Raw genomic sequence first — 19,211 nt, 5'->3', positions numbered from 1 at the left:
TTCTCAAATTTTGAAAATAGGATCATTTGGATTTATTTAATTATCTTCATAAAGTTTTTCCTATAAAAATTTTAAGAGAGGGAATAATATGACTTTCCCAATATTTAGGAAAAATGAAGATATTATAAATAAATCAAGATTTGGTTTTGAAAGATTTATTTTGCTTAGGCAAAAATGAGCATTTTAAAAATTTATGCATGTTTGCCGTTTTTAAAGTTCATTTTGTTCGACTCATTTTTAGGAGTCGGGGAAAATTTGTTTTATTTAAATCAGAGTTCATTTGGTATTTTTTTAATTCGTTTTGTTTTTTTTTAAAAAAAATCGCGCCGCCCCCCCCCTGGGCCAAGGCCCAGCCGGTCCAGCCAGCCAGGCCCGGCCCAGCGCCCCGCCTCCCTCTCCCTCGCGCGCACGCCGCCGCCCGAGCGGGAGCTTCCCCGCCGCCGCACGCCTCCCGGAGTCCGGCTCCGACCCGGCGCCCCCTGCCCCTTCCCCAAGCCACCCGGCGACCCCCCCCCTTTATATGCGCCGCCCCCCCCCTCTCTCTCACCCCGAGCCGCCCTCGCCCCTCGCCTCCCGACCCGCGCGGAACGCCGCCGCCGCCGGAACGCCGCCGCCGCCGTCCCTCGCCGACGCCGGGAGCCCCGCCGCCCCTCGCCGCCCCCTCCCGACCCCGCCGCCGACCCCTAGCCTGCCGCCCGGAGCCCCGCCGGCGATCACCGGAGGTAGCCCCGCCCCGATCCGGTTTTCCCTAAAAACCGATCCGGTTTATAAAAAAAACGTGTTCGGTTTTTTAAAAAAAAAACTAGATTGGTTTTATTTTTTCGGTTTTCTTATTTAACAAACGTTCACCGAATCGTTCGTTTCAATGAACGCGTTCGTTGGATTGGTTCTGTTAACGAACGTCCGTTATTTAAACTGTTCGTCGTTTTTCTTTTAATCGGATTTAATCCGTTATTTTTCTGATTCGATTTCCGATCCAATTTTCAAATCTGTTTTTTTTCTTGCTCGTTTATCGGAATCAGGTGATTCAAACGCCTGGAGTTTCGTAACGAAACCGCCATTCCGACTAACCAAGTTTCACAGAGTTTTGCTACTGTGAAATTTTGACCTAATTTCAGATTTCTAAATCGAGTCGTTCTCTCTCGAGTTCCGACTTTCGATGCCTTATTTGATTCGATTCTTTTGCAACCAGGGTTCTTAAGTTGAACTCTCTGGTTAGATCTTTTATTCGAGATTTCCCTGTGCATTAGATGAGTACTTATTGTATGCTTGTTGTTTGTCTGCGTTAGATCACCCGGAGTGCGCCGCTTGTTACTTCGAATCTCTAGGTCACGCGGATCATCAGCAAGGCAAGTAACACTTGATCATATCTTTCCTACTACCCAGTTTTATTGCATTAGATGAAACCCTCAAACACTTGCATTGTTTAGGATCTAAATTAAATTGTGGGATTGGGAAGTAGAATTGAGGTAGTACCTATTACCTGTTACTTATGAAACCTTGGGAGTTACTTCTACGTTTGCTTATTATGCTATGCTATGCTAGTAGACGTGGATTGGGTGAGTGAATATCCATGACAGATGTGAGATTGTTAATTAATGGTTTATCTAAGGTGGCAACCTAAACACACATCTGGGTGGATTGAGGCACCTGGTTTCCATCAGGACTTGCCTGTATTTCTTCGGACCGCCACCCAGGCTCTAAGGGATCATAAGATATTTCAAACTGGAAACTTCCGTGTGCAGCCACAAGCCAATTATGGGCTCTGGCGTAGTTGATTAAGTTGTGCGAACTCTTACGGGTAGGCTAGCTGATGTAGGGGATGTAGGTTGGTACGGTCTACCCACATGTAAGGTGCTAGCGCTTCTGAAAGACTATGTCTCGGTCATCCGTTTCTCAAACACCATGTAGTGCGAGAATCAAGCGGAGGCGATCGAGTCTTGTGGGGAAAAGTGCGCAAACCTCTGCAGAGTGTATAAACTAATCATGATTAGCCGTGTCCCCGGTTATGGACGTTTTGAGTATCTGGTAATTGAATATCATGTGAATCTCAACATGTTACCTCTAATAAAAGCTATTGGGTTTTAATGAGTACTTTTAATTGGGATTGAGGATGCTGTCAACCATTCTCAATGTTTAACAACCACCATGATAGTTAAACAAAATTATTCCTTTGATGTAGGGAAAAATTGGCTTTTCGCAAAACTGTAACCATAGAGCCTTACCACCAGCCAAATATGCATGTAGTATAGGCTTATTGTTTCATTACTCTCTATGTGTTACATTGCCAGCATATTCCATGTGCTGACCCGTTTTCGGGCTGCAACTTTCATGTTGCAGACTTTTCAGACGACGAGTAAGAAATTTAGGTCGTGGTTCTATACTCAGTGATGCCGATGGAGTTGATGGACTCACTTATCTTCCAAGCCTTCCGCTATTATCGTTATTAGATGGCCTTAAGCCATATTTATTGTAATAAGTCCTCTTCTGGACAATCGATGTAATAAGTGTGTGATTGCTACTCTGCTATAAATCCTTCGAAGTACTGTGTGGTGTCAGCATTACTGATCCAGGGATGACACCTGAGCACAGAGACTTGATCCATTCGGGTCTGGTCGCTACAGAGATGGTATCAGAGCACACGCTGACTGTAGGACACGACCACTAAGTTAAAGCCATATATCACTATTCTCTCCTCATTTTCTAACTCCTCATCTTTTCTACTCTATTAGGATGACGAACGTGAAGATTAAGTACGCTCAACCGGATGAAGGCACACCATTTGGATTTCACCTGAAGGAAGTCACCAAGTTCCTGAACATTGGATTACCAAGTTTCACCGGGACTTTCAACGCCACTCTGCCTGAAGAGGAGCGCTGGAAGATTCACGCTCACGTTCCAGGAAGGACATTCGCCCCAATCACCAAGCCTATAGATAGTGTTTTCAATGCACCAACCTGGAGTCTGGGAAGGAGCATGGCATCCCATATCACCATAGGACGCATTGGAGAAGTTTATCAAGAAGACCTCAAGGACACTATCTACCAGATTTGCGGACGCCGAGATGACAAATGGGACATAGTCAGCACCAAGAAGGATAGATCCATTGCAGCTTTTATCCAGGAGTTAAACCAGCACATTCGACGCCAGGAGAACCAGATGTGCAATGATATGTTGGAGTTGCAGAATGCAAAGGGAAGGATCATCGAACTTGAAGGAGAACTAAAGACTACACGCAAGGACTACATGGACGAGATCGTAGCTCTAGCAAGACACAATAACGATCTTAAGCAGGAGATTGAAGAACTCAAGAGGAAGTTAGCATCCCAGGAGGAAGACGAGTACGTCGCATGTCCAGACAACTACATCATCCTCGACGACACCGATTCGGATCCAAGTGAACCCGACTTCGAAGACGAAGCTGGAGCAGATATCATGGAGTCTTCCACCGGTTCAAATTTCTAGATGACCACCAGATAGTAGTAGTATTCCCCCATGTAAACACAATAGAGTCGAGCACTTTTGCAATAGATAGACCATTTGTAAGCCCTTGTTTGATTGATTGGAGTGATTTTGTGTGCATTTGCTCATGTGCATTTGGGTAGTGATTCCCCTTAGACCTCATTCTATTCTAAATTTCTCTTCTTTTCTAAACCCATCAGATGCCTCCGAGACGCGACCCTGGATTCGTTTTCCCGCCAGAGATCACCCAACTGATCCAGCAGCAGAACACCCTGATTCAAACATTGGTGCAGAACCAGGGCAACAACAACAACAACCCACCACCACCACCTGCGGATCATTTGACTCGTTTCCTTAGACTAAATCCGCCGGTGTACTCCAGTAGCACCGAGCCGATTGTAGCAGATGATTGGCTCCGCAAGATAGGAAGGGAGTTGACCACTGCAGGATGCACAGATGGAGAAAGAGTGAAGTTTGCAGCACATCAGCTTGAAGGACCCGCAACCGCATGGTGGGAGAATTTCACAGCCACTTACCCGGTAGACACTGTCACATGGGATCAATTTCAGCAAGCTTTTCGCACTGCCCATGTCTCAGCAGGAGCCATGGCCATGAAGAAGCGTGAGTTTCGCAACTTACGCCAAGGAGGAAGGACTGTTGGCCAGTACGTGGATGACTTTAGCAAATTAGCACGTTATGCCCCAGATGACATTGCTACAGATGCGGCTAAACAGGAGAAGTTTCTAGAAGGACTGAATGATGAGTTCAGCATGCCGTTGATGGTAGCAAGTTTCAATAACTACCAGGAGTTAGTAGACCGAGCCCTTATGATTGAAGGAAAGCAGCAGCAAATTGAGAACCGCAAGCGAAAGTATGGACAAGGGAAGTATAACTCTGGAGCTCAGCAGAAGACTCGTTATACCCCTAAATCAGGAATTCAGTTTCAGCATACCCATGGAGGAGGTAATTCGCACAACCATAATGGCACTAAGAATGGGAACGGGAATGGAGGAAGCAACGGACAAAATCGCACCAACCCGTCAACACCATCCAAGGCAGACTTGAGTCACATTACTTGCTTTAAGTGCCGCAAGACGGGGCATTATGCAAATGACTGACTCGCAGGATACTACCGAAGATTCATTGAGAATTTCTCAACGATTGCTAAGCCTATGACTGAATTGTTGAAGAAGGATAACAAATTCATATGGACTGAGGACTGTGAGGCAAGTTTTCAGGAGTTGAAGAAAAGATTGGTTACCTCACCAGTTTTGATATTGCCAGATCAGACTAAGGATTATGAGGTGTATTGCGACGCTTCACGTCGAGGACTTGGAGCAGTGCTTATGCAGGAAGGAAGAGTTGTTTCGTATGCTTCACGACAACTTAAACCCCATGAGTTGAATTATGCCACTCATGATTTGGAGTTAGCAGCCGTTGTGCATGCCCTGAAGACGTGGAGACATTTTCTCATTGGAAATCATTGTGAAGTATATACGGATCACAAGAGTCTGAAGTACATCTTCACACAGAAGAAATTGAATCTCAGACAAAGGAGATGGTTAGAACTTATCAAGGATTATGATATGAGATTGCATTATCACCCCGGAAAGGCTAATGTCGTAGCAGACGCATTGAGCCGTAAAAGCCACGTCAATACCCTAATGATGGGAGGAATACCCAATGAGTTAGCCGAGGACCTTCGAGAGCTATGTTTGGAAATAGTTCCGAGAGGCTATGTAGCAACATTGGAGATTCAGTCGACACTGATGGACAAAATCAGAGAAGCCCAAAAGGCAGATAAGGAAGTTGCCTCTATAAAGGAGAAAATGGGCAAAGGAAAGGCTAAAGGATTTCGTGAGGATGAACACGATACCCTATGGTTTGAAGACTGTGTTTATGTGCCCAATAACCCAGAAATCAGGAAGTTGATTTTACAAGAAGCCCATGATTCACCCTATTCGATTCACCCAGGAAATACCAAGATGTATTTGGATTTGAAGAACACTTTCTGGTGGACCAGAATGAAGAAGGATATTGCGGAGTATGTAGCAATTTGCGATGTATGTCAGAGAGTAAAGGCAGAACATCAGAAGCCAGCAGGATTGTTACAACCGTTGCCGATACCCGAATGGAAGTGGGATAAACTAGGCATGGATTTCATCACAGGTTTGCCAAAGACCCGTTCAGGATATGACTCGATTTGGGTTATAGTCGACCGTTTAACAAAGGTAGCTCATTTCATTCCAGTCAAGACTACCTATAGCAGTGCTAAGTTGGCGAAGATATACATGACCAGAATTGTGTGTTTACACGGAGTTCCGAGGAGCATCGTATCAGATAGAGGAACCCAGTTTACCTCGAAATTTTGGAACCAGTTGCACGAGACATTGGGAACTAGATTGGAATTCAGTACAGCTTTCCACCCACAGACCGATGGACAGACTGAGAGAGTCAATCAGATTTTGGAAGATATGCTGAGAGCTTGTGCACTAGATTATGGATCTAGCTGAGATGATAATTTGCCGTATGCAGAATTTTCCTACAACAACAGTTACCAAACCAGCTTGAAGATGGCACCTTTTGAGGCTCTGTATGGAAGAAGGTGCAGGACACCGTTGTCATGGGACGAAACTGGAGATCGTCAGTTGTTTGGACCAGATTTGATTAAGGAGTCTGAACAGAAGGTTAAGTTGATGCGAGACAGGCTCAAGGTAGCCCAGTCCAGACAGAAGAGCTATGCCGATTCAAAGCGCAAAGCGATTGAGTATGAAGTTGGAGACAGAGTATATCTCAGAGTATCCCCGCTTCGAGGAGTTAAGCATTTTGGAGTTAAAGGAAAGTTAGCACCCCGTTTCGTTGGACCGTATAAGATTTTGCAACGTATGGGAGAAGTTGCTTATAAGTTGGAATTGCCAGAAGGACTGTCAGGAGTTCATGATGTATTCCATGTTTCTCAGTTGAAGAAATGTCACCCAGAGATAGCAGAGGTACCGTTAAGAGACACAGTGCCACTGGAAGCAATTCAGTTGAAGGATGACTTGACATATGAGGAAAAACCTGTTAAGATTCTCGATTATGCCAGCAGAGTTACCCGCAGCAAAGTTATCAAGTTTTGTAAAGTTCAGTGGAGCCACCACACTGAGGATGAAGCCACCTGGGAAAGCGAGGAAGTTTTGCTCAAGGACCACCCTCACCTATTTTCTAGCCAACCCGAATCTCGAGGGCGAGATTCATCTTAAGGGGGTAGGTTTGTAACATCCCAAATTTTCAATTTGGAATGTTATACATTAGGTCATCATGCATATCATATTTTTCTCGCATTTTCCGATCCTAGAAAATTTCACGCAACTCAAGGACCCTCGGAGAGAGTTGGAAGTTTGATTATTTTCATATTTGGGATTTCTCAAATTTTGAAAATAGGATCATTTGGATTTATTTAATTATCTTCATAAAGTTTTTCCTATAAAAATTTTAAGAGAGGGAATAATATGACTTTCCCAATATTTAGGAAAAATGAAGATATTATAAATAAATCAAGATTTGGTTTTGAAAGATTTATTTTGCTTAGGCAAAAATGAGCATTTTAAAAATTTATGCATGTTTGCCGTTTTTAAAGTTCATTTTGTTCGACTCATTTTTAGGAGTCGGGGAAAATTTGTTTTATTTAAATCAGAGTTCATTTGGTATTTTTTTTAATTCGTTTTGTTTTTTTTTTAAAAAAAAAATCGCGCCGCCCCCCCCCCCCGGGCCAAGGCCCAGCCGGTCCAGCCAGCCAGGCCCGGCCCAGCGCCCCGCCTCCCTCTCCCTCGCGCGCACGCCGCCGCCCGAGCGGGAGCTTCCCCGCCGCCGCACGCCTCCCGGAGTCCGGCTCCGACCCGGCGCCCCCTGCCCCTTCCCCAAGCCACCCGGCGACCCCCCCCCTTTATATGCGCCACCCCCCCCTCTCTCTCACCCCGAGCCGCCCTCGCCCCTCGCCTCCCGACCCGCGCGGAACGCCGCCGCCGCCGGAACGCCGCCGCCGCCGTCCCTCGCCGACGCCGGGAGCCCCGCCGCCCCTCGCCGCCCCCTCCCGACCCCGCCGCCGACCCCTAGCCCGCCGCCCGGAGCCCCGCCGACGATCACCGGAGGTAGCCCCGCCCCGATCCGGTTTTCCCTAAAAACCGATCCGGTTTATAAAAAAAACGTGTTCGGTTTTTTTTTTAAAAAAACTAGATTGGTTTTATTTTTTCGGTTTTCTTATTTAACAAACGTTCACCGAACCGTTCGTTTCAATGAACGCGTTCGTTGGATTGGTTCTGTTAACGAACGTCCGTTATTTAAACTGTTCGTCGTTTTTCTTTTAATCGGATTTAATCCGTTATTTTTCTGATTCGATTTCCGATCCAATTTTCAAATCTGTTTTTTTTCTTGCTCGTTTATCGGAATCAGGTGATTCAAACGCCTGGAGTTTCGTAACGAAACCGCCGTTCCGACTAACCAACTTTCACAGAGTTTTGCTACTGTGAAATTTTGACCTAATTTCAGATTTCTAAACCGAGTCGTTCTCTCTCGAGTTCCGACTTTCGATGCCTTATTTGATTCGATTCTTTTGCAACCAGGGTTCTTAAGTTGAACTCTCTGGTTAGATCTTTTATTCGAGATTTCCCTGTGCATTAGATGAGTACTTATTGTATGCTTGTTGTTTGTCTGCGTTAGATCACCCGGAGTGCGCCGCTTGTTACTTCGAATCTCTAGGTCACGCGGATCATCAGCAAGGCAAGTAACACTTGATCATATCTTTCCTACTACCCAGTTTTATTGCATTAGATGAAACCCTCAAACACTTGCATTGTTTAGGATCTAAATTAAATTGTGGGATTGGGAAGTAGAATTGAGGTAGTACCTATTACCTGTTACTTATGAAACCTTGGGAGTTACTTCTACGTTTGCTTATTATGCTATGCTATGCTAGTAGACGTGGATTGGGTGAGTGAATATCCATGACAGATGTGAGATTGTTAATTAATGGTTTATCTAAGGTGGCAACCTAAACACACATCTGGGTGGATTGAGGCACCTGGTTTCCATCAGGACTTGCCTGTATTTCTTCGGACCGCCACCCAGGCTCTAAGGGATCATAAGATATTTCAAACTGGAAACTTCCGTGTGCAGCCACAAGCCAATTATGGGCTCTGGCGTAGTTGATTAAGTTGTGCGAACTCTTACGGGTAGGCTAGCTGATGTAGGGGATGTAGGTTGGTACGGTCTACCCACATGTAAGGTGCTAGCGCTTCTGAAAGACTATGTCTCGGTCATCCGTTTCTCAAACACCATGTAGTGCGAGAATCAAGCGGAGGCGATCGAGTCTTGTGGGGAAAAGTGCGCAAACCTCTGCAGAGTGTATAAACTAATCATGATTAGCCGTGCCCCCGGTTATGGACGTTTTGAGTATCTGGTAATTGAATATCATGTGAATCTCAACATGTTACCTCTAATAAAAGCTATTGGGTTTTAATGAGTACTTTTAATTGGGATTGAGGATGCTGTCAACCATTCTCAATGTTTAACAACCACCATGATAGTTAAACAAAATTATTCCTTTGATGTAGGGAAAAATTGGCTTTTCGCAAAACTGTAACCATAGAGCCTTACCACCAGCCAAATATGCATGTATTATAGGCTTATTGTTTCATTACTCTCTATGTGTTACATTGCCAGCATATTCCATGTGCTGACCCGTTTTCGGGCTGCAACTTTCATGTTGCAGACTTTTCAGACGACGAGTAAGGAATTTAGGTCGTGGTTCTATACTCAGTGATGCCGATGGAGTTGATGGACTCACTTATCTTCCAAGCCTTCCGCTGTTATCGTTATTAGATGGCCTTAAGCCATATTTATTGTAATAAGTCCTCTTCTGGACAATCGATGTAATAAGTGTGTGATTGCTACTCTGCTATAAATCCTTCGAAGTACTATGTGGTGTCAGCATTACTGATCCAGGGATGACACCTGAGCACAGAGACTTGATCCATTCGGGTCTGGTCGCTACAGAATAGGCAATATCGGGTCGATCAATGGGGGGGGCTTGCCTGGAAGCTCTGTTGTACAGTAAGAAGGGTCGTCAGTGATGTAGTCGTACTCAGTGGCATCAACGTCGGTCTCGGGGTCTACCGGAGAAGAAGAGGGGGGAAGAAACAGTAAATACGGAGCAAACGAGGCATCGCAAAATATAATAAGGCAATACACGATGCCAGGGGTGAGCTAACGCAGGGATAGGTGATACTGGCGAAGGGGGAAACATCCGGGAAAGAATTCCTGGTGTTTTGCATTTTCGGACAGAGAGACTGGAGGTGGGCGGTTGCAGGTTCGCTATGCTAGGGACGTGTGGTGAACGAACAGACTGTGTATTCGGATTCATCTCGTAGTTCTAAGCAACTTTCATGTATAATTTTTTTTCATCCGAGCTACGATTATTTTTCTATGAATTATCAAAGTTTTAGTAGTATTCTGAAAATTCCTGAAATTTTGCAAAGTCTGAGAATTCGACAGTTTTAAACATCACTTAGCAGTTTCCGGAGGCTATAGCTATTGTTTTGTACATCCTATGATTTTGTGCCGTATATCAATTGTGAGCACTTCTCTGACGATCTACAGGTTGGTATCACTTTCATCTATATTAGAGTTTCATCTATATTAGAGTTCATTTGCTTGTTCATCAACAGCTCTAAAGTAGCTACGAAAATAAAGCTATTTTCCGGTTTCCTGTTAACAGATCATTGAACTTTGTGATTTTCGTAGGAATTAATCCATGCATTACCTGAATCAGGTACAATGGAGCAAAATAAAGCTTGTTATGTCTACATTCTGTTCACATAATTTTTACCCATGTTAGGACTTGTCTTACCATTGTTTAGGGGCTATTTAGAGGGATAGACATTGTAGAAATACAAAAGCTAGCTAGTAGTATATATAGTAGCAATCAACAGCAGCTACATAGCTTCAGCAGAGCAGTGGCAACAGAGTAGCAGTGGATGCAGGCTTGTGGGCATAGGCGGGTGCGGGCAGTCGTGCGCGGCAGCGGGTGCGGGCACGCGCGAGTGGGCGTGGGCGGGGCACGGCCAGGCAACCAGCAGGTGACAAGCGGGGTGCAGGCGGTGGAGGGTGCGATGACAAGTGACAACGGTAGCAGTGGCGGGCGCAAGGGGCTCCGGCAGTAACATCAGTAGCGTGTGGGCAGCACTGGCCACGGTCGGGAGCGGTCACGAGGCCGAGAGGGGTGGGGGCGTGGCTGCCTTATCCCCTCGCCGGGGCATCGCCGGCGAGGTGATCCGGCTGGGGCTCGCCCCTATAGCGACCTGAGACATGAACAGGGAGGAGGGGAGAGCGACCGTGGGGGCTTGGTGGCCAGCTGGGCCGGCCCAGGGGAGGTTTTTTTTGGGTTATCAATTTATTCTTTTCTGTTCAATTGTTTTCCTATTTATTTTCTATTGTTTTAGTTTTATAGAATACCAAACTATTTTCTAAGTTAGTATTATCAAATATGCTACTACTACAACAGTTTTGACTTCCATCCAAAATAGTTTAACATTTTATGAATCAGAAAAGGCATTTAATTAATTGTCATTGCCACCCTTCTAATCATTTTTTAGCACTTAAGTACTTTATAAAAGCTTGGTTTCTTGACTAATATTACTTGTGAATTATTTTCCACCGTTTGCACATTTTCGTTTTGACATTTGAAAACTTTTGTTTTTGACTTTGTTTTAAATTAAAATTTGAATCGGATGGGATCAGCGTGGGACCTAGCAATAGTGAAAACGATGACCTGGCACTATTAACAAGGGATTACTGTAGCTTAATTATCTGGACGTTATAAGGCTCTTGCCACTCCTTATTCCATAGTCCATCAAAACTTTACCCAAAACTTGAAAACTTCACAACACAAAACTAAACAAAAAATCTCATAACCTCCGTTAGTATAAGAAAATAAATCACCACTTTTGGTACTGTTGTGAATTCATTCTTGATTTATATTGGTGTAATATATACTGTATTCCAACTTCTCTATGGTTCATACCCTCCGATACTACTCATAGTTAAGCAAAAACAGAATCTGTCAAAAACAAAACAGTCTGTACCAATCTGGATATTTCGAATACTTATGTAACTTCAAAAATCCTGAGAAATTAGGAAGTCCTAGGAAATTTTTTATTAATCTTCTGCAAAAATAATCAGTATTTTATCACACTTCTGTTAATAATGATAATTGTTTTCCTGAGCACAAAAGTTTATTTCACATAAGCAATAATATCAAGCATTCTTTTCATGATCTACAAGCATAGAAATTTTACTACTCACCAACTAAGCAAAATTTTTCCCATTCATAATAGTGGGAGCAAACTCAACCAAATAACTATCTTGTGAGGCATAATCCAATTGAAAATTAAAATCACGATGAAAAGTTCCATGGTTATCATTATACTTTGTAGCATACATGTCATCACAATAATCATCATAAATAGGAGGCATGCTTTCATCATAATAAATTCGCTCATCAAAACTTGGGGGACAAAAAATGTCATCTTCATCAAACATAGCATCCCCAAGCTTGTCGCTTTGCATATCATTAGCATCATGGATATTCAAAGATTTAGTGCCAAACATTTTATTGTATTCTTCCTCTAGCAATTGAGCACCATTATCAGAATCATTATTTTCATGAATGACATTAAAAAGATGAAGAAAATGAGGTAACCTAAATTCCATTTTTTAGTTTTCATTTATAGACTAAACTAGTGATAAAACAAGAAACTAAAAGATTCGATTGCCAGATCTAAAGATATACCTTCAAGCGCTAACCTCCCCGGCAACGACGCCAGAAAAGAGCTTAGTTGACGGGGTATTAGTGCTGCTTACCTAGCCTCCCCGACAACGGCGCCAGAAAAGAGCTTGATTCTACTATGCAACCTTGTTCTTGTAGACGTTGTTGGCCTCCAAGTGTAGAGGTTTGTAGGACAGTAGCAATTTTCCGTCAAGTGGATGACCTAAGGTTTATCAATCCGTGGGAGGCGTAGGATGAAGATGGTCTCTCTCAGACAACCCTGCAACCAAATAACAAAGAGTCTCGTGTGTCCCCAACACACACAATACAATGGTAAATTGTATAGGTGCACTAGTTCGGTGAAGAGATGGTGATACAAGTGCAATATGGATGGTAGATATAGGTTTTTGTAATCTGAAAATAAAAAACAGCAGGGTAACAAGTGGTAAAAGTGAGCGAAAACGGTATTACAATGCTTGGAAACAAGGCCTAGGGTTCATACTTTCACTACTGAAAATTCTCTCAGTAATGATAACATAATTGGATCATATAACAATTCGTCAACATGCAACAAAGAGTCACCCCAAAGTCACTAATAGCGGAGAGCAAATGAAGAGATTATTGTAGGGTACGAAACCACCTCAAAGTTATTCTTTCTGATCAACCTATTGGGCTATGCCTATAAGTGTCACAAACAGCCCTACAATCGTACTAAAATAACACCTTAAGACACACATCAACCAAAACCCTAATGTAACCTAGATCCTCTAATGTCACCACAAGTATCTGCTGGTTTGATTATATGATATGCATCACACAATCTCATATTCATCTATTCAAACCAACACAAAGAACTTCAAAGAGTGCCCCAAAGTTTCTACCGGGGAGTCAAGACAAAAACATGTGTCAACCCCTATGCATAAGTTCACAAGGTCACATAACCCGCAACTTGATCACCACAACATACATCTAGTAGATTGATGTTGCTTGAAGCTACGTCGGTATTTCCCCAATTTGGAAGGGATGATGCAGCACATCGGCGGTAGGTATTTCCCTTAGATATGAAACCAAGGTTATCAAACCAGTAGGAGAACCAAGCAACACAACGTAAACAACACCTGCACACAAATAACAACTACTCGCAACCCGACGTGTAAAAGGGGTTGTCAATCCCTTTCAGGTAGCGACGCCTCAAGATAGGAAAACGGAAGTGAGAGAGTTGTAAATATTGATAGATCAAATTCCAAATAAAATAAAATGCAGAAAAGTATTTTTGTATTTTTGGTTTAATAGATCTGAAAATAAAAGCAAAGGAAAAGAAGATCGCAAAGGCAAATAATATGAGAAAGAAACCCCGGGGCCGTAGGTTTGACTAGTGGCTTCTCTTGAGAAAAATAGCAAACTATGGGTAAATGAATTACTATTGGGCAATTGATAGAACTTCAAATACTCATGATGATATCCAAGCAATAATCATTACATAGGCATCACGTCCAAGATTAGTAGACCAACTCCTGCCTGCATCTACTAGCATTACTCCACACATCGACCGCTATCCAGCAGGCATCTAGTGTATTAAGTTCATGGGGAAACGGAGTAATGCAATAAGAATGATGACATGATGTATACAAGATCTATATATGTAGAGATAAACCCCATCGTTTTATTCTTAGTAGCAATGATACATACGTGTCGGTTCCCTTTCTGTCACTAGGATCAAGCACTGTAAGATCGAACCCACTACAAAGCACCTCTTCCCATTGCAAGATAAATAGATCAAGTTGGCTAAACAAAACCCAAATATTGGAGAAGAAATACGAGGCTATAAGCAATCATGCATATAAGAGATCAAAGAAACTCAAATAACTTTCATGGATATAAAAAGATAGATCTGATCATAAACTCAAAGTTCATCCGATCCTAACAAACACACCGCAAAAAAAAGTTACATCGATCATATGGATCTCCAAGAGACCATTGTATTGAGAATCAAGCGAGAGAGAGAGGAAGCCATCTAGCTACTAACTACGGACCCGATGGTCTACAAAGAACTACTCACGCATCATCGGAGAGGCACCAATGGAAGTGGTGAACCCCTCCGTGATGGTGTCTAGATTGGATCTGGTGGTTCTGGACTCTGCGACGGCTGGAATTGATTTTCATCGACTCCCCTAGGGATTGTGTAATATTGGGGTACTTATAGAGAAAAGAGGTGGTCCGTAGGGCACCGGAGGTGGGCACAAACTACCAGGGTGCGCCTGGGCCTCCTGGCGCGCCCTGGTGGGTTGTGATCTCCTCGGAGCACCCCCAGGCGCAACCTTCGCCCATTAGGTGTCTTCAGATCCATAAAAAAATCTCTGTAAATTTTTGTTGCATTTGGACTCCGTTTGGTATTGATTTTTTGTGATGTAAAAACATGAAAAAAACAGCAACTGACACTTGGCACTATGTCAATAGGTTAGTACCAAAAAATGATATAAAATGATTATAAAACATCCAAGATTGATAATATAACAGCATGTGGAACAATCAAAAATTATAGGTACGTTGGAGACGTATCATAATTCACGTGAATACCCCATTGTCACCACAGATAAGCACATGCAAGACATACGTCAATTGTTCTCAAATCCTTAAAGACTCAATTCGATAAGATAACTTCAAAGTGAAAACTCAATCCATTACAAGAAGGTAGAGGGGGAGAAACATTATAAGATCCAACTATAATAGAAAAGCTCGTGGTACATCAAGATCGTGCCAAATCAAGAACATGAGAGAGAGAGAGGACAGAGAGATCAAACACATAGCTACTGGTACATACCCTCAGCCCCGAGGGTGAACTACTCCCTCCTCGCCATGGAAAGCGTCGAGATGATGAAGATGGCCACCGGTGATGATTTCCCCCTCTGGCAGGGTGCCGCAACAGGGTCCCTATTGGTTTTTCGTGGCTACAGAGGCTTGCGGCGGCGGAACTCCCGGTCTAGGTTCTGTTCTGGAGGTTTGGGGATATATAAGATGTGTTGGCGTCAAGAACAAGTCATGGGAGTCCACAAGGATCCCACAAGGTCGAAGGGTGCGCCCTCCACCCTTGTGGAGGCCTCGTGGCTCTTCTGGCCCAACTCTTTTGCTTCGGGGGCTTCTTCTGGTCCAAAAACAATTGTCGTGAAGTTTCAGGTCAATTGGACTTCGTTTGATATTCCTTTCCTGCGAAACTCAAAAAACAAGGACAAAACAGAAACTGGCACTGGGCTCTAGGTTAATTGGTTAGTCCCAAAAATCATATAAAATAGCATATAAACACATATAAAACATCCAAGATTGATTATATAATAGCATGGAATAATAAAAAATTATATATACGTTGGAGACATATCATACACGAGATGGCGGTAAGGTATAGGGGCGCGCCCAAGGGGGTAGGGCGCGCCCTCCTGCCTTGCCGCTTCCTCGTGCACTCTTCAGACTGCTTTTAATTTTCCTAATTTGTTAAATATTCCAAAACAGAGAAAAATTGCCATTGGAAACGTTATGAGTTGGTTTACTTACCATACCATAGAACTATTCCTTTCGGAGTCTGAAACATTCTGGAAAGTGTCCCTTAGGTACTCCTCCGACATTATGGTATTAATTATATTGGTCTCAACATTTATGGGAGTACCTGAGATATAATGTCTGTTTCTTTGACCGTTTACCACCTTCAGATTTGCGCCTTCAGCGTTGTTGATTTTGATGGCACCAGAATGATAAACCTCCTCGATAATGTAAGGACCTTCCCATTTAGAGAGAGGCTTTCCTGCCAAAAATCTTAAATGAGAGTTGTATAGCAAAACATGATCACCTACATTAAACTCACGCTTTTGATCCTTTTGTCATGCCATCTTTTAACCTTTTCTATAAACAACTTGGCATTCGTATAGGCTTGGGTTCTCCATTCATCAAGCGAGCTTATGTCAAATAACCTCTTCTCACCAGCAAGTTTGAAATCATAGTTGAGCTCTTTAATTACCTAATAAGCTTTATGCTCTAGCTCGAGAGGCAAGTGACATGCTTTTCCATAAAGCATTTTATGCGGAGACATACACCGGTGCAGCGACGTGCTATACCAATGGCTTTTAACCCCTTTTCGCTACAGCGTTTGGAACCGTTGCCAAATGAGTGTTGGTGATAGGGGGGTCCTTCCCACATGACCCAGAAACTGTCGTGGGTAGGCCCTCCTGGCACACAAGCTGGGGCAAAATGAGCTTGTGTGCGATCTGGCGAGGCATCAAACCCAATCGTTGTCGTTCATATGTACATCCCACACGGTGAATCCCAGAAAAACATTTCCGTTCATATGTATATCACACACATTTTTTGTGTGGAAACGTTTGTGCAAGGTGGCCTAACGCAAACAGTTCTCTACCAGAAGCTATGTGTGATTGTTAGTTGATCGAACACGCCTACTTTCTAGACACTGTGTAGGTTGTTTCAGTTCATCACCCACGGTGTTGTCTGAGTAACTGTCTGCAATAGAAAACCCCAATAAGCAGGGTAGTTAGCCTATTATTGATAGTCCATGTAGTAATCAAATTGATATTTCTTATAAAACACACCAGATATTTCATATCCGTATAACGGCAACCAGGATTACATAATCTAATTACATATGATGGCTTCAGCACTCAGTTACGCCATTACACAACAAGACCAAGTATCACATGCAACATCAAAAACCTTTGGAAAGTAGCAACATACACGATAAATAGACATATGAATCTCATCTGGGAAACTGCAGAAGCGGAAGGCAAATAGTGAGGCTTCATCAATATTGTATTATGGGTGTTGAATGAATACCTTCCTCGCCTCTTGACCATGCAGGTGGTTTGAGAGGTAATCCTCGGTGAACTGCTTTGAAAAGTACTGAAAACAAAGGTATGCATAAATCGCTGTTATAAATTTTGAAATGGAGCAAGGGGTAGAAACAAGGTAAAAGAGTTAGTACCATCCTATAGTTGACTGATGTCTTCTTCATTGTGCAAACAAAGATCTTGCTTATTCGTTGCAAGTTTCTTCATGCTAACGATCTTTCTGAGTTTCTTGACTTGACTGATATTCATGGATATCTCATTTCCCCATATGCAAAATGGATCAAATAGTGGGTCTAAGCCTCTGACAGCAGGACCTACATGTGCAAGACCAAATTGTAAGAAACCCAAATATTAAAATGATTCCTACAACTACACAATAATGTGCTATTAGCGAAAGGACTATGCATGCGCAAACCTCGATGGTAAACCGCAGTGTCTCCCATTGTTTCCCTACAACACACATAAGGAAGATCTTCATCAGGTTAACTGAGATACTATCAGTAGAATATTTATTGAGTACAACCAAATTTGATTTATTTCTCACGTCCATAACAATACAGAACTGTACCCGCAGCAAATGAAAATCAAATTGCAGAATTGAAGCAAATAGTTAAATGGACAACAGACCAAATGAACCAACGCAGTTAACTGAGCACAACATTGTAGAATAGATACATGTACTCCCTCCATTCCCTTATACAAGGCCACACATTCAAACTACAGGTACCAAGGTAAAATTAATGACTGCTTTGCAAGCCAACTTTTCTTTTTGTTAACCAGGATCATTAATACACCCGTAGGCATGCAAGGAAGGAATAAGAAGGAAGTAGCATAGTGTAGTTATGACTACATGCATGCAAGTATTAAACAAGTTGGTAGTATGAGGAAACATCATTAATTTTTCCTCGATTACTGTTAGTGGCCTTGTATAGATGCAAAATGTATTTTTCATAGTGGCCTCGTATGAGGTAATGGAGGGAGTACTAGAAGATAAGACAGTTAACAAAACAAACAATGCTTGAGAACAGTACTACAAAATATAGCAATATTTGGACCAAACTGTTAACTAAACATTACATTTCATAGGACCAAACTATTAACTGAACATTACATTTTAGAGGACCAAACTGTTAACTGAACATCAGATAGCATACTAATATTATAGAGGACAAATCACTAGAAGGCACTGGCGGTGGCCTCGAGAAAACTGCACGAACTATATTTTAATGTAGACAACCGCATGGCGGTGTCGATGGTGGCCTCGAACATGAGGTGCTCCTCCAAGATCTGGCGGTCGTCACGCATGGCAGCCATCGCGACCTCGTGCATGCGTGCAGCCAGATGCTACTGAGCTCATGTTATACTGCATGCAAAATGGCTGTGGGCGGCGCTTAATTGGAGGACGGGGCAGTGATTTTGGCGGAAGGTGTCACGCCGTCGGTTGGGGCATGTGGGACGGGGAAGGAGAAGGATGGTGTGGGTGGGGTGTGGATTACCTGACCATATCGACGAGATCGCGCAGCTAGAAGAAGGGTCAGCAGCGAGGAGGCCGCGCAGCAAGAAGAAGATTTGCCGACGAGGGGGCGAGAAGAAGGGTCTCCAGCGAGGAGGCGGCGCTGCAAGAAGAAGGGTAGCCAGCAAGGAGGCGACGCTGCAAGAAGAATGGTCGCTGGTGAGGAGGCTGAGCTACCAGTAAGCAGCAGTGAAGGTTTGAACTTGGAAAGCAAGGAGGAATAGTGGAAATGTGGCTTTTGGTGGGAGGGAGGGGGCGAGGAGATAGATATTTTCGCCATGGGAGAAAAATTTCCCTCGGTGCCGTGAGAAACTGGCATGCAAGTGTGGTTCAAGCATGGGCGATAGACTGTAGACGACGAAGCTTCCCGCGTAAGCCAGACAAGACGGTGCGCCAAGATATTTTATATCACATCCCACAGGATTCTTTCTAGTAAACTATTTGTGGTATACTTGATTTTTTTCATTATGTTTTGAAAGACAAATTGGTGTTACAGAGGGAAAGGATGGTGTTTGAATTGCTAGAACATTTATGTACAGTGAACATGCAACTACATGAGTGTCCTGTTTAAATTTGGAATTATTCT

This window comes from Triticum aestivum, chromosome 3A, assembly GCF_018294505.1.
Source record: "Triticum aestivum cultivar Chinese Spring chromosome 3A, IWGSC CS RefSeq v2.1, whole genome shotgun sequence".
NCBI lineage: Eukaryota > Viridiplantae > Streptophyta > Magnoliopsida > Poales > Poaceae > Triticum > Triticum aestivum.
The sequence above is the reverse complement of the archived record's forward strand: the minus strand, read 5'-3'. Positions refer to the sequence as shown.